The sequence below is a fragment of the Phyllobates terribilis genome, unplaced genomic scaffold, assembly GCF_046119375.1.
Source record: "Phyllobates terribilis strain yellow unplaced genomic scaffold, ASM4611937v1 Scaffold_1__5_contigs__length_1240528914, whole genome shotgun sequence".
In the NCBI taxonomy this organism is placed as follows: Eukaryota; Metazoa; Chordata; class Amphibia; order Anura; family Dendrobatidae; genus Phyllobates; species Phyllobates terribilis.
The window spans coordinates 985,107,623-985,125,524 of NW_027362761.1; the positions used below are offsets into that span (position 1 = coordinate 985,107,623).

Here is a 17,902-nt window from a genome sequence, read left to right on the forward strand (position 1 = left end):
CCACAGTCACCAAGAAAACCATTGGTAACACATTACGCCTTAAAGGTTTAAAGCAGTGCCCGCAAGGTCCCCTTGCTCAAGAAGGCACATGTGCAGGCCCGTCTGAAGTTTGCCAATGAACACCTGGATGATTCTGTGAATTATTAGGAGAAGGTGCTGTGGTCAGATGAGACAAATATTGAGCTCTTTGGCACTAACTCAACTCGCTGTGTTTAGAGGAAGAAGGATGAGTACAACCCTACGAACATTGTCCCAACCGTGAAGCATGGTGGGGGAAACATTTTACTTTGGTGGTGATTTTCTGCAAAGGGGACATGATGACTGCACCGTACTTAAGGGAAGGTGGATTTGTTAAGGGGACGGTTGCAAACAACTTTATTATAATGGAACGCAACCGACCCGGGGTCCGCAATGCAGCCTGGTGGACTGCTGCCGAACACTTTCTGGGTGATAAGGAAAGCAACCAACTTAAATGATAAACCCTTCCGTGTTACTGCACACGTGAACGGGTATAGTGGTTCGCTCAATCACCGTTAACAGCACGGGAGATGTGCGACCGGGGAAGTAGCTGTAGCCCTGTTAACTACACAGGGACTACGCAGTGGGCGCTAGGATGCGTGTGTGACTCACGCCGGCGTGTAAGTGCTCTCAGCTGGCGTGCTACCGGACTGAGGAGAATCACACCACGTGGCTCACAGGCGGTACCAGGAATACGGCATCTGCAGACTGCTCGGGGTGTATGGCAACCCCCTAGTCGGAGCCAGACTGTACGGCCAAGCTACCTGCCTATTTCCACTAGCCTGCCTATTTCCACTACACCAGCCTAATTCAACTAAAGCACACATGGAGCTCTATAGGCCAAGCGTCCACACAACAGCATCACTGCTCAATGATCAGAGCGTGCCGCCATGTTTGTTGGCGGGCCTTTCAAAGATTAAGCCCTGCCCACCGTCGCACCATTGGTGACGTCACCCGCGACCAATCAGGCAGTGCCAGGTCACCGGATCAGCTAGCTCCCGAACCACCAATCACGGTCCGCTATGTCACGGGCATGCTCAGTGCGATGCATCTTGGACTTAGGCTGCCAGAGCCCTGACTCCCTCCGCAACCTATACTTCATATTGCTAGGCACAAAGACCTGAGATACAACCTGTGCATCTTGTGCACTAGCTAGGCATTGGGACTGACAGCAATGCTGTGCAGCATCAGCCCTGGCTGGACCAGAATGGGAGACCACAGAATCCACTGAAGATTCTGAACCCATTTCAGATCCTGCAACTGCCCAGCGCCTAACAGGATTGGTTCATGTATCGTGAGATTTTGTCCAACAACCTCCTTCCCTCAGTAAGAGCATTGAAGATGGGTTGTGGCTGGGTCTTCCAGCAAGACAATGACCCAAAACATACAGCCAAGGCAACAAAGGAGTGGCTCAAAAAGAAGCACATTAAGGTAATGGAGTGGCCTAGCCAGTCTCCAGACCTTAATCCCATAGAAAACTTATGGAGGGAGTTGAAGCTCCGAGTTGACAAGCGACAGCCTCAAAATCTTAATAATTTAGAGATGATCTGCAAAGAGGAGTGGACCAAAATTCTTCCTGACATGTGTGCAAGCCCCATCATCAACTACAAAAAAATCTGACTGCTGTGCTTGCCAACAAGGGTTTTGTCACCAAGTATTAAGTGTTGTTTGCCAGAGGGATCAAATACTTATTTCTCACTGCAAAATACAAAAAAAATTATCTAACTTATACAATAATTTTCTTGATTTTTTTTTTGGATATTCTATCCCTCAATGTTAAAATTAACCTACCCTTAAAATTATAGACTGTTCATGTCTTTGTCAGTGTGCAAACTTGCAAAAACAGCAAGGGATCAAATACTTATTTCCGCCACTGTCTACAACAAAATACAACACTGACTACTTATATTATACCCCTACCTGATGTGTTTCTCATGAACTTTCTTTTTGTGTATTGTCCCTCACGTTTTTAATGCAGATTTTAATATTTGTATGTACCAATAAAATTATATTTTTTGATATCTTTTTTTGTGGATATTCACTTTTTGTAGGTTTGTACAATTTTTACACGGGAACTGAGTTTTTTTCCATGAGAAATAAAATGGTTGCCTATTCCAACTGTTGTAAATAGTCATGTACACGACCTCCTATGTGTGTAGTACAAAGACATTCATTATATAAAATGACTGGCAGAAGACTGAAAAGTATTTGTTGTATGCCCCATATACATATTTTCTAGCCACTAATACAGTCCTTGAATATAAGAATGAAGGTTAAGTGGCTTAATTCTGTATCTTTGTGTATAAGTGAATGCTTACCTAATAGGTGGACAGAATAATGAAAAGCAGATGAAGAGAGAAGAAAGGTGGCTCCTGTTTCGGTGAAGCACAGCATGGGGGCACAAGTCTATTTGTTTATGGCTAGGAGTATATCAGGAGGGTGCTGAAACAGAGGCTTTGAAGAAATCAGTGTTCAATGTATGTAGGGCACATCAAAGAAGGGTTTGAGCACATTACGAAACAAGTATTAACATTGGTTATTATTGAAATACAAGCTTTTATAATTAGATGGATCTGTCCTGAGAAAACAAAATAATAGAAATGCTCTTATTTCTATACCGCTGTAAAGAAGCTCTACTTAATATTCCCAACTGTAACATCAGAATAATATGATAAATGTCTGTAAAGTCTTGTGCAATATGTTGATCTGAAATGTTCATCTATGTAAAGGGCTGCCTGATGACCAAACCAATATTTCCACATGCACACTAACAATATTTAGATCCATCGAATCTTGAAGAACACCTTGATGTCCTCCTGTGATTCAAGGCTCTCTAATTTTGATACTGCTCTCGCCCTGGTCTGAAGATTGAAACCTTTGGCTTTTTCTATGCTAATGACTGCCAGCTTATATCCATCTTGTATGCTGTTGGTCTTTTGCTCCAATGCTCCTGAGCACAAGTCTGGTGTACTCAAGCAAATGACCAGCATCTTTCGGGAATAACATAAGACATTGGTCCTTTGTGTCCAGTCCAGATGAAGGAAATTCTGATTGACCATGTGACAACCCAAGTTCAACTATAGGCTTCTATACTGCTTGTGAATGCAAAGTTCAGAAGAGTACTAGTTTTCAGCTTCAAAGTTCAAGTTCAGCCATGCCTGATAATTGTTCTGCTCAGAACACGGATGGGGAATATTGAGCTGATAAATAGCAGGTTGAGTCACTTATTTAGGTAACACTTCTCCTAAGATTCCAACATGGACGTATTCACCTAACATGGAATATTTTCTTCCCCATTAACCAAGTGACAAAACAGCTATCCATAACTCTATCATACATATTGGCAAGTAATCTAGATCCGTTTGGAAATATATATCCTATCATGTAAAAACACAGTGCTCATGAAAACTGAGGAACCAAAATGCCAAGGAGCTGTTATTGCCATTAGAAACCCCAAAAGTTCAAGATTATAGAGCAATGATTCAATGAGAAATCATTGACGTAATATGTAACCGCTTGATGACATTTTTACTTGGTCTTAACTTGTTGTTAAATCCTATATAATAAAAATCTGTACTTTTTCATATTTAGGAAATATTTAAAATATTATGAACTCATTATATATATATATATATTTATTTATTTTGTATATATATATATATATATATATATATATATATATTTACATTTTAAAGGATTTGGATTTAAGCAAACAAGTGAAGGATCCACTCCATATAAATGTCGCAAATTATCTGTGCATATTCTGCATTTATATGTATTTAATAATCAGATATTCAAGCAAAAGGGAAGATGGAAAAAGAGTAGAAAAATATTGTATTTTTTGAGAGCTGGTATTTGGCACTTAACTCATCACAGCAAAGATTCAAGGAAAATTACATTTTATAGTCATTTTAAATGATATTGAGCTGCACATGTATTGACTGTTTCGCTTTCACAGACAAACCAAGAGGTCTTGGAAAACACAACAATGCTTTTCAGCAACAGAAAAACTAGAATGATGCACAAAAGGCAAAATGAGGACGAGGACAAAATAAGGAATTATTGATGTGTGCCTTATTTAGCATGTGTTAAAAGGACATCCGTGTAACCACAATAATAAGTCATGGATGTCAAGAGCAATCACTGAAATGGTCAATTATGACATCAATGCAATCCTATTCACTCTAATCCTATATTATTACTTTATGATTATGCTGGGACTACCTTGTCGTCAAATCAACCTGAGTTTAACTATTGACCAAGCATGAAAATTTGGAATGTAGATACGTTACTACTTTGTTTTCCCATTATAAAATAAACGCCAACATGATTTTACAGTAGCCATGTTATAAAATTGTCCGCTGCCATTAAATAATGGCAATATTCCTTTTTTAATACTTAACAGCAAAACATTTGACTTATTGCTTAATATCAGAGTGTTTTCGAGTCTACCAATCAACTATGTAATGATATTACGGTACATCTGCTATGTAAATTAGTAATTGTTTGCATTCACGTTAATGAAATTGTTGACGGAGGGGTAGAGAGGATGATAATGTTTCGTTCTAAGATCAGGTGTATAATAGTCAGACTTAACCTACTTCTATCTGCAGTATCTCTAATGTGCGGCACAAGAGACTGCCCAGTGAGGGGTGCAGTATCTCTATTGTGAATACCTACACACAGGGAACAGCAGAAAGTATCGCCGGTGACTCAAACTGTTCAATAAATGCCTGTTCTTTTGAAATCTAGAACAGACTCTTATATCCAGCTGTGCAGAATACACGTTTGAAGTGGAGATAATTAAACACTCCTCTTTTTTAGTGTAGGTTGGGAAAAGGAAGCTTCACTGGGTTTTTAAGAGGGAATTCAGATTTATCTAATCCTACTGCTGCATGACCTGGCTTTATTGAAACATTTAAAATGAAGAGAGTAGCATGCAATTTTAGGACTGAATATCTCGGTCTCCTGGGAAATATGGAATAAATTGGCTGAATGAAAACTCCTGAAACAACTCAAACTTCCCTTTTATCATACAGAAGCCAAGTAGCAGAGCAGAATTTGTCATTAGACTAATTCTCATGAACACTCAATGGGTTTACCCACAGTCCTATAACAAAAAAGCCATCATTATACGACAAAGAGCTGCGCCAAATGACAAGCGCAGGCCTTCTATAGAAGCCATGCATTACAAATATTTACAAGGACAAATATAACAATGAAGCAAATTGTTGTAAATTATATTGCGTTATATTATTGTAAACTATACGGAGTTATCATGGAAAATGTCCTTTATTTGTTATCTAGCAGATCGTATTAAACAACTAACCGGAATAACAGAATACTACAGGATTAGCCATGAACAGGGTTATTTATAGAGAAAAACCTGCATCCTAAGAATGACATCCAATTGCCAATTCTGTAACTTTTTCACCCTTCTTAAAAACAGGGCCAGGAAGACTCACAAAAGACTGGACAGATTTATGAGATTCGCATCTATTCAGGGCTTCTCGCCTCCAAGAATAATGTCTTGTTCACACTGTGCTGTGCAAGGTTCCCTTTAAAGACAGTCAATGTGTGTGTGTATTTCATTTCCCTCTCTAAGAGGGGCGATCCTGCTGCTGCACAGTTCTGCTTCACTAGTTGCTGAATATGCAGTTACACAGCTTTTATTTAATAGGCATACATTTAGGATAGAACAAGAACCTCTAATCCATTATGTATAGCACTTTGCATATGCACCTACACATCCAGAAACTGCAGAAATTGATTGCCTCCTTATATGTATAGGTATGTGTGTACACACATATATATATTATATATATATATATATATATATATATATATATATATGAATATATATATATATATATATATATGAATATATATATATATATATATATTTACATATATATATAGCTACATAAGAACTTATGTATGTACGTATTTTCGGGGGCGATCTATTTCTGAATGTGAAAGTTTATATGCAAAGTGATATATATGCGATATATATATACATAGATAGTAAGATATTGCATATATATATATATATATATATATATATATATATATATATAGCAACGCAAAGAATTACGGAGTATTATACAATTCATAAAAATATTAAACTTTATTGTGCAAAATACATCATCAAATTAATTTATACCTGCACAAGTGAAAAAGGATAGCCTATTTACAACTCGGTACTGTGTATGAAAGACACCATATTAAAAGTCAAAGTGGACAATGGTTGGTAATTTTAACCCCTAACTACAATACACCATGATTAGACATTGTCATATGATTTAAAGTATACCCAAATTAATCAATGGAAATTTCCTAGAACAAAGATTTATCAAGATCACTCAACAAGTATATATATATATATATATATATATATATATATATATATATATATTATTTATTTATTTATACATAAATTTAGAGGCGATCTATTTCCAGATGTTTAAGTACATATGGTAAGTGCTATACATATATGTATATTACTAATATAGAAACAGTCAATGTATTCATATCTCATACAATGTAGAATGCTTCAACATATTTATAAGTCCTGAACTTTCAGCCAATCTGTTGCAGATTTCTTCCCTTAGCATGTAAAGGTTGACATTCCCAAAACATTTACAGAATTCTTCTAATAGAGTAAAACTATGCAAACACACTAAGGCTATGTTCACACATCATGGTTTTTTCTGCGTTAATTTTCTGCAGCAAAATCATATCTCTTGCCCGGAGGTTGTACAGGATTTTTGTGGCTGTTTTCTTCCTTCTTTGTTTTTTTTTTGGTGCGTTTTTTCAGCGATTTTTCACTGTCCTTTTGTCTCTGTTATGCATGGACATAAAGTTCAGTGAAAAAAAATCTCATTCTGGTTTGGGCACAAAAAAGCGCTGAAAACTTGACACCTGCACTTTTTCAGTATTTTTTTCAACACCCATTACTTCCAAACGCTGAAAAAACGCTGAAAGAAGTGACATGCTCTATCTTGCACAAAATCCTGAGCAAAGAAAAAAACCATGATGTGTGCATGAGATTTGTGGAATCTCATGGACTTTGCTGGTACTGCAAAACGCAGCTGAAAATTTGCATTAAAAAAGCATCAAAAACACTGAAAAAAACATGTTGTGTGAACATAGCCTTACGATAACACAATGCAAACACATAATTAATCGGGCAAAGCAATCATTTGATAAGATAAATGAGAAATCAAGCAGCGGAATAAGGTATACAATCAATAGAAGGACATAAGAAAAGTTCGGGTTAGGCATACCACAGAGAAGTCGTAGAGCACCTGCCAGCCTCATCTCTCCTGCTATTGCCGTGTTGTGGTTATAAAGGAAGCAGACGAGAAGGATGGTTCGGGCACACTACAGAGATACTCAGGGGGTACTAAAACAAGATGCTCAGGAGGGGAAAAAACATAGGTGATATGCTGCCAAGCATATGTGAAAGGAAATCGCCACTTAACTCTTTCACAGTTGGGAAGGTAGCTTGGGTAAAAAAGAGGGCAGCAAAATTGTGAGATCCAAACTACACATTTTTTTTAAAAAAAAATTGGTCCTTTCAGTTTTATACTACCATGGACTAAGCCAGAAAATAAATCAGTCAATATTCTATACAGCCATTGATTTGTTTTGGATAATAATATATATCTCTATTTATAGAGATAGACAGATAGACAGATAGATAGATAGATAGATAGATAGATAGATAGATAGATAGATAGACAGATAGAGAGATAGATAGATAGATAGATAGATAGATAGATAGATAGATAGATAGATAGATAGAACAATGGAAAAAATTATAAAAACTTACAATATAATTCTGAAGGTATTCTAAAATAGATGTAGAATTTGAATCTTAATTTAAAGAAATAAAATTTGAAAAATAACATTAACTCCAATAGAAGTCATGCAAAATGAGTCATATATTTAAAATGACTTAGTCTATTGGTTGCTCTGAATAATCTATAAGCATAATTTTGAATTTGACTTTACGCTTTGGAAAAGGGTGAAAATAAAAACTTAGATGTGCGAGAAAAAAAAGATACAATTAGTATGTCGCTTGCAAAATGACTAATGTAATATTGCGGTACATTGAATGAAATACTGATAGAGATGTTAGCGTTGTCACTAGACTGTATGAGTGGGTCTGGGAGTGTATAATATATTAACGCTGGCTCTTTAATGGTCTACAAAATGACATTACATCGCCCTCATAATAGTCTCCAGAATTCCAGATTAGCAGTATCAAATTCAATATGTGAGAATGATATATTTGTCTTTTTTATGAACACAATGGAAAGATGTATTCAATATAAAGTATGCAATATTTTTGTGGCTGCCTTCAGTTTTTTCAAGAGCGATAAAAATGGTCAAAGAAAAATAAATGTATACAAACCTATATAGGAATGGATAGATAGATGACAGACGGATAAATGATAGACATATAGATAGATAAATAGATAGATAGATAGACAGATATATATTGTAGCTACACACTGTATATATATATCTTAGATACTGTAGATAGATAAATAGAAGGATAGATAGATGATAAATGAATAGATGATAGATAGATGATAAATGAATAGATGATAGACAGATAGATATATCTAGTAATATATCCATTTGATGAAGTTACACACTGGCTTGTCTTAGACTCATCTGTTTGTTTTCTGTAAGAGGCTTTTAAGGAATTAAATCCAGCATTTTTCGTTTTATTCAATAGAAATACTACTAAGAGAACCCTATGTACTGTCATATAACTAATACACGTATAGAAATAACACAAATCTGGCTATATAATATTCATTGTAAAGACACAGAAGACACTGTCTATTTTTCACATGCTAATCATGGACTTACAAAGAGAACCATATAGACACCAATAATGACAATGTATTAATGTAGAAGATCAAATGGACATAATTTAATAGCACAAATGAAAGCCCGGGCAGCATGCTGGCACTAGCTGGTCGTATTTTAATTGAAATGTTGGTACTTTTTAGATTTGTGGTGTTAGATCTCATTCAGCACTTATTAACAAAAGAAAGGTCTCTGTGCTATTCACATGGTACAACAGACGCCTTCTAGAAGGAATGAAAGACTATGTGCTAGCTTCTCTATTAGACATTCACACATATACAAATCTACACATTGGCACACATCCATGTACACGTATACACACATAGTAGAGGTTACACACCCATGTATACATATATACACATAGTAGAGGTTACACTCCCATGTACATGTATACACACATAGTAGAGGCTACACACCCATGTACACATATATACTCACTTAGTAGAGGTTACACACCCATGTATACATATATACACATAGTAGAGGTTATACACCCATATACACACACATAGTAGAGGTCACACTCCCATGTACATGTATACACACTTAGTAGAGGCTACACACCCATGTACATGTATATACTCACTTAGTAGAGGTTACACACCCATGTATACATATGCACACATAGTAGAGGTTATACACCCATATACACCTATAGTAGTGGTTACACGCTCATATACACACACATAGTAGAGGTTACACTCCCATGTACTTGTATACACACATAGTAGAGGCTACACACCCATGTACACATATATACTCACTTAGTAGAGGTTACACACCCATGTATACATATATACACATAGTAGAGGTTATACACCCATATACACGTATACACACACATAGTAGAGGTTACACTCCCATGTACATGTATACACCCTTAGTAGAGCCTACACACCCATGTACACGTATATACTCACTAAGTAGAGGTTACACACCCATGTATACATATACACACATAGTAGAGGTTATACACCCATATACACGTATACACAGATAGTAGATGTTATACACCCACATATACACATAGTAGAGGTTACACACCCATGTACACATATACACCCATAGTAGAGGTTACACACTCATGTACACTTAAACACATAGTAGAGGTTATACTGCCATATACACGTATACACACATAGTAGAGGTTATACACCCATGAACACACATAGTAAAGGTTACACACCCATGTATACATATGCACACATAGTAGAGGCTACACACCCATGTATACATATGCACACATAGTAGAGGCTACACACCCATGTATACATATGCACACATAGTAGAGGCTACACACCCATGTATACGTATACACACATAGTAGAGGTTACACATCCATGTACATGTATACACACATAGTAAAGGTTACATGTCCATGTACACGTATACACACATAGTAGTGGTTACACACATATGTACACATAGTAGAGGTTATACACCCATGTATACATATACACCCATAGTAGAGGTTACACACTCATGTACACTTATACACACATAGTAGAGGTTATACTGCCATATACACACATAGTAGAGGCTACACACCCATATACACACATAGTTGAGGTTATACACCCATGTACACACATACACACATAGTAGAGGTTACACGTCCATGTACACATATACACACATAGTAGAGGTTACACACATATGTACACATAGTAGAGGTTACACACATAGTAGAGGCTATACACCCATATACACACATAGTTGAGGTTATACACCCATATACACATATACACACATAGTTGAGGTTATACACCCATGTACACACATACATCCATAGTAGAGGTTACACGTCCATGTACACATATACACACATAGTAGAGGTTACACACATATGTACACATAGTAGAGGCTATACACCCATATACACACATAGTTGAGGTTATACACCCATATACACATATACACACATAGTTGAGGTTATACACCCATATACACGTATACACACATAGTAGAGGTTACACGTCCATGTATACATATACACACATAGTAAAGGTTACATGTCCATGTACACGTATACACACATAGTAGATGTTACACACATATGTACACATAGTAGAGGTTACACACATATGTACACATAGTAGAGGTTATACACCCATGTATACATATACACCCATAGTAGAGGTTTTCTAAAAATAAGCATACATCCACTGGTGTAATATCATTGTATACTGCAGGCAGGCAGTAATAGCATAGACTCCATTATTACAATGGTGTTTGGTAATGGTGGGGAATGATCTCAATACTTTCTAGAAAAAAAAGACATTAAAAAGCAAACTATATTTCATGCTGGACAGTGACTTATTGAAATAAAAAAATGAAAGAGCAAAATGGCATTTAATTGTTCTTCTAGAAAGGGCAGCCCAAGTGGGAGATGACATTCTGTTCCAGAACACGACGAGCCTATCTCTATTAGAAAACTCTTGGTAAGATGTAATGGCGGCTGTTTAGATTTGCAGTAAAGTAAAACAATGTGATTAATGTTAATGAAATGCAGTGACTGTGATTTATCAAGCCATTTTTTGACATTTATTCTGTTATATTACAGAAAGCAAGCAGAACTAAATAGCTAAACTTTGTACTGCAGCCAAAACCATCTATTGACCCTCAAGTATGAACAACGGCTTGATTCATTTACACTAAAGTATTGTATTTTATTTTCTAAGGCTGTTTTCAGATTTAGTGGTCATGTCGCCGATTATTGTTGAATCTACTTCGAAACCACTGTCAAAATCATATTTGTGATATTTTACTACTATTTTGTACTGGTCATTATCGATGATCGCTATGTCAAAATATACTATAAATATAGTCAAAAAACTGTCTTTCTAGCTAAAGTAAAAGACCCCTAAGAATTCTTTGACATCAAATCAAAGGCAATGTTTATTGTACAGTATATATGTTTCAGAGCTACGTTTGCAATAGGGATAATCAAAATGGGTTTATATGTGGTTTCTGGATAATTAAACCTTCTGTACCAGTGAGGTACATTGGTATACAAAGACAGGTAGGTGAGAACTTCAGCTCTGCTATGTCTACATCAGCCAAAGAGCATTGTATTCTATGGAAAGTGGAATACTAGGTACAATAGCTTCAGAGTTGGAAAATTGATGTGGATGACATATACTGCACATAAAGTCTTTGAGCAATTCTCAGGTCTAGTGCAATAAAGTATACATCTGTGCTATGTGTGATTTATTAATAAAATTAATCTACTAAATTTATATTTTCCTACAAGAAGGATTTCCTCTGTCCAGTAGTTTAATGCGAAGTGAAAAAATATCTTTTATATATATATATATATATATATATATATATATGTCTATATATAAATTCATTAGAAATGCACCCAGCTACGACCTAATACGATGATATGTAAGATTAGAGAAATGAATGACTTTCCTAACCATGTGAAATTGCCTATGCATTGCAGATTTGGAGAATAGCAGAACATTAATGCCTATTGCTAAGGGGTGGGAGGTTTTCAATATTCTTAAAGTTACCAGCTTTCTGACAGCGCTTCATATTTAATATAAGTCGACTTACAAGAAAACACTTCGACGAAGAGTAGAAAAGGGACATCAATAGTTTTATGCACTGCAAAGCAGCCTGGATCCTACTCTAGATATCATATATACAGCGTCTGGGCTGAGGGGCTACAGCCAAGTGTTATCAATGGAAGGGCCCAGATTCATTATTCTATAGTGATTTACATGTAAATATTTATCATTTATAGATCGCTTAGTAATGGAGACAACGATTGCAAAATGAATGCACCAGATCTTTACACTCACAGGCGGGTATCGGCGCCCATCGAAATAGCTTTTGCAACTTTGGACAAATTACTTAGAATATGTCCAAATCTTGTGCGATTTGCAATGAATCGTAAATGAAGCCAGGTCACAGGGAAAGCTTTCTTTGCAATACTTATGGCTTCCCTTTTAAAAAGGTTTAGACTATGACCATCAATAATATATCTATACACTTTCAGAGGAAAAAGGAAAAAAACAAAACAAATGAGGCATTGCTGTTCTCCGGATACCTTCTATGTGTGACAAATCAAGGCCTCCTCTAAATGCAATTAGAGTCTGCAGTTTCCACACCGAGGCTGAGAAGCCATAACACTTATTTGGAAACAAATGGTGTTATCAAGATGGAGAAATATTGCTATCAATCACAAAGCGAGTTAATTCTCTATAATAAGGCAGGTTTGGATGCAGGCAGATCCATTGTGGAAAGCTTGTGTCTGAAATTGATTACAAAGGCACTGGAAATGTATGCAGCCCTCCAAACCACTTATATGCTCCGATGCATTAATCTCAATTGTAAAGAGAGCTTCATAAAGCCTGCTATGAAATAATACGAAATAAATCAGACTTTATAAGGGGCATCAATTAATCAATGTTTTCTCACAATCATGATCTTTTTTTTTTAACATAGGGTAGATTTAAAGGGCCCCTGTGCTTATTGTGAGAGTTGCCAAAAACAAGCAAACTATATAACTTACAGAACTTGAGAACTCTCAAAATTATAACAAAGCATTAAAAGAATGCTAGTTCATAATCACTGTCCTCTTAAAATAATTTAAAAAAAAATGTGTAATCGTATTTATAGATATATCAAATATTATTATATGCGTTATTTGCCATATTATAGACCTAGGTGTCATTCAAGAGGAAACAGCTATCTAGCACTATTAAGATGATGCAAATAAAACAATAACAACAATAGTAATAAAATAGAATTATTTTGATGATTAATACGGTTGGCGGGGTGTAATAGTCTTGTGATTTTGTGATAACAGAATTAAACTCTCTATGAACTGTCCAGAGGTATCTGTTCTAAAATCAGCGTTGAACACAGAGTGGGAATAAGAAAAGGCTGACTAATGTGTGGTGGCAGAGCTGTACCATTTCCCTCTCTTTTCAGATGAATATGTGTTATTATAACTTACAATGTGAGCTTGACTCTTGTTCTCTGTATGATACCTCCTAAGTTATTACTATGAAATATAATTACTGTAGCTCAGTGGGGCTTAACAGAAGTACTAGCCTCAACTGGCTAAATGGATTATACATGTTAGGCTTAAGTTTCACTTTCCCGGTGATATAAGCAGAACACGACAAGAAAACAGAACTTCTAGAAAAAGTAAAACATATACATATATATTACACATATTTACACACATGTATTACATATGTATACATTGTATTTTTGAACTTTTAGGGTAATAGATTACAAAGTGGCTATTTTATATGATACAGTAATATAGGTATTCATTTATTAGGAGACCTTTGGAAAAGTGCTGGTGATAGAAATTCCTATTTAACCAGTTTTAATTACAAGGTGAAATTTAACCTAAGAACAATGTATGGGACATGGTGTAAAGACGTAAGCAGCCCTCGATATTAGCACAGAATACTCTGTTATGACAGATCAAGAATATGGCACCTGCCAAATAAAAGGTTGAGTGACTAGAGCCTCTATAATAACCAAGGGAAAAAAATATAAAAATAAACCAAAATGTTAAGTAAAAATGACCAGGGCCTGCAGTGGTTAGTAATCTAGTGTGGTTTGTTCAATAGCTAAGAAAAGGAACTGGACAGATTGTGAAGTTTCCATCAAGCAGAAACTACGTCCAGTACTGTACTTTCATACTCAGGGCAGCTCTCGGGGGTGCTGGTTCTTCTTACGGAGATCCAGTTGGTGTAAGGAGTCTTACAGGCAATGATTACTGTCTGCAAAGAAAGTTTAGGTAGCAACACACCATTTAGCTATGCTTCAAACTTCTGAGCTGCCCATTAAGGTACATGTAGAATTTCGGAGCGCACAGAAAAATTTGAAAAAATAACAAATATAGGACGCTGTGGATGATGGACTTGAGTTCTGCGTTATAAAGTGATAGATACATATGTAAAGTCAATATTTCATTAAAATTAACCCCTTATTATGATTTTTTTTCTATGGTGACAGTGTTATGTCTAGCTCTATTCTTGAACCTGACCACGCTCACCAGTATTTTAGAAAGTTATCTAGACTTTCTTATGAGTTGAGCCTTACAAGAGAACACACCAAGTACAAATCCATCCATATTCCCATGCCAAGAATAAAAAGACCACCCACTGAATTCTTTCACTGGCTTCCAAATCTCTAGCATATGCTCCATGCACAAGTCAGAACAGACACTCAGCTTTACAAAGATGCTGCTACAGAGATTACAACGGGCGCTAATGCTACGCTGAATGCAAGCAAGCCAAAGAAATAGTTTAAGGTCAAGTGCAAGAAGAGGGGAAAAAAAAGCAGGCAGCATCAGAGTTAGATATATTATGTGTGAAAGGGCCTGGTGTGACCTTTGACGGAGATAGGTAAGCTAATGGAAGTTTTTATCTCGGGCTTCACTTTTATGGTGTCTAGCTGGGACCTTTCAGGAAGCACAGAAGATGCAAGAGACTTTGGAGCATGGCTTACCCTAGATCAAATGCTAAGTGGTACGGCATTACATATAATACTACACAGAGGCGTGCTGATTGTTGTCATGCACATGTGACCTGTCTAATGGTATGGCTCTATACATCCCATTTGTAATAATGCTGCCAGGTTAAGTCTGGTTGTGTTAACATTGCATGCGCTCCCAACTGATTGATTTGTTCCCTTCGTCCAGAACAAAAACAAGTATGCCTTCCCTCTCCCCCACCAATCATCCTACTAGTGCTGTGTTGACAAAATACACTAGTTCTTTCTAAATCAGTGCTGTTTTACTGCAATTAGCAGAAATCAAGCGGCGATGTCAGGGCTGCTTTCACAATAAAATCCCCCTTTGTCCTACATAGAAGGGAATGAACTTTCTGGCAAGAAAGCAGCAGCTGTGGTGATATTGACACATCTCTTCCCAACAGGGTTAAGGTCAGGATGATCACATGCTGACATCCACTCCTTGCAGTCTCTTATTGACAAGAATGCCAGTTAACAGCTATGTTAACCATTTCTTGGCGGCCACATGGGAAAACATGGTTATATTTGTATGCAATGTACATTCAGAACATCATAGCTTTTATGCTTTTTTTTTTCTATCAGGTTGGTGGTCGAAATGGCAGAAATTGATCACCAGGGTCAAAATCTGCAGCGAATTGGGCAATTTTGTATCTTGGAGAATCAGTGGTTAAACTAATTTTAATCCATTTGATCAGATACAATATAGAAGGGGAGAGAAGCAGTTTGCTAGATATGTGATGGATTATTGTCTGATGTGAGTTTTGGAGAAGAAAATTGTTGATTTGCTCTTTCTACTCACTAGGGTTAAGCGTCATGTGGTGTATTGTGTACTGAGTTGGTCCAGCAGGTTGTATGACACCAGAGTTGCTGGAAGCAATAACCAATATGAAGAGGCTACAGGTTTCTACTTTTTTTGTAATAATTCCCAAACATACGCATCACAATCTTTTTTCTGTTTGATCAAGACGCTCGGGTCATTTGGCACCATTTCTGCCCTTTGGTTTGGAAATGTCAGAAAGATCAATTGCACCACCTGTCCCCACAATCCACCCCTGAATGCAGACTACCCCTGAACTTACAGAGAGGGATGGAGAAAGTGTCTGGAAGCAGATGTAAAAACAATGATCACCTTGGTTGTATCTCATCACAAGGAGCCAGCAGTCCTCTGACAGCCACAATGTCATCTGGGGATGGTTACAACTCTGCATGTGTTACAATGTAACTGAGATGTAAACAATGTGCTCTTGCTAAAGTAAATATTGTCACTTACCTTCTCTTGTCCTAACAGGTCTCTTATTGGGGGGATCCAAACATCATGCAAGTTTTTGGATGCTGAATTTGGAAGATCAATACAAACAGGAATAAATTGAAGGGGTGCAACTTGTGCTCAGTTCCAGCAGCCACCTATCCTGTAGCAGTTATGCCAGCAGCTAGTCCACACTTGTTTTCTGGTCCTGCATGGGAGTTGTTTCCTCCAGCCTGGGAACCCACACACACCCCTCTATCCCCCAGGTCATATAAGGAGCTGAGAGAGCAATGTAGCCTTAAAGCTGAGAGTAGTTGTCCAGGCTGGGAGCAGCTCCAGCAGCCACTGCCAGGCATACACGTGAAGCAGCTGCTGCTTCTGCTTCTACCCAGCAGCCTACCATGCTCCTCCCCAGTACAGAGCAAGGAGGGAGCCCAGCATCCTCTAAACACTGCAACCACCAGCCTGCAGATTTATAATCTTCCTCGGCTGCTCAGCAGGAATGCTACTTTTATACGTCCTTATCAAAGAGGGAGGAAATATGTGTGCATATATATGGCGGAAGAAAAGCCAGTCTGGTTTTATTTGTGCTGCTGTTTGCAGGATTTCCCCATGGTTTGCCTATCCCTTTCTCACTCCCCCTGTCTGCGTCTGCTAATGCAAAGTACCAATGCTCCCATGCTGTGTCCAATCAGTGCATCTACTACTAGTGCAATGATTTAGGGGTCATCCATGAATAACACTTCATGCTGATGAATGGCTCTTTGCAGCCTCCTGCCCTGATGAGGGTGTCTGCTTGCCGCTGATTGCAAACACTAATGAACTTACGGCTTCATTAGTTGGGCTTTCTCGCCAGCAATCTTGTGGTCTTAGCCGTATGTGACTCCTGTAAATAATAGGAACGAAAATCGTTTTTTTAAAAAAATTAATTCTATAAAAGTATATATTCTTACTATGTCAGGGGGCAAAGAGACAGTTCTATTCCCTTTATCAAGGCAGCTCGGTGAATAAGAAAGGTGTGACAGCTATGAAAGGATCTTGGTAATTTTTCAAAGAATCAGATGTAAAAATTCAAGGAAACACCGTCTCGCAGTAGCGGAAGGCAATTAGCTGTGGGTTTGTACTGTAAGCCTGCTCTCTACTGTACCAAAGAGGAAATAGACATTTTCTCTCCAGGGGAGGCTGCAATATGTTGCAAACCCATGGAAACTACAGTAATAGCCTAAGTTAGTTGACAAATCTCAG

General features: G+C 37.2%; 1 protein-coding gene across 16 annotated transcripts in view; it reads right to left on the reverse strand.

Annotated features, from left to right (window-relative positions):
- The window catches only part of TENM3 (teneurin transmembrane protein 3), a 1,704,102-nt gene extending 1,686,996 nt beyond the window's left edge, over positions 1-17,106 (reverse strand). For 7 of the 16 annotated variants that reach the window (XM_073643373.1, XM_073643362.1, XM_073643479.1 and 4 more), the window contains exon 1: positions 16,682-17,106. The gene's annotated coding sequence lies outside the window, so the exon portion shown is untranslated. The remainder of the gene's footprint in view (positions 1-16,681) is intronic. The other 9 variants (XM_073643498.1, XM_073643453.1, XM_073643508.1 and 6 more) reach the window with 3 other exon arrangements.
- Between the last annotated feature and the right edge of the window lie 796 nt (positions 17,107-17,902).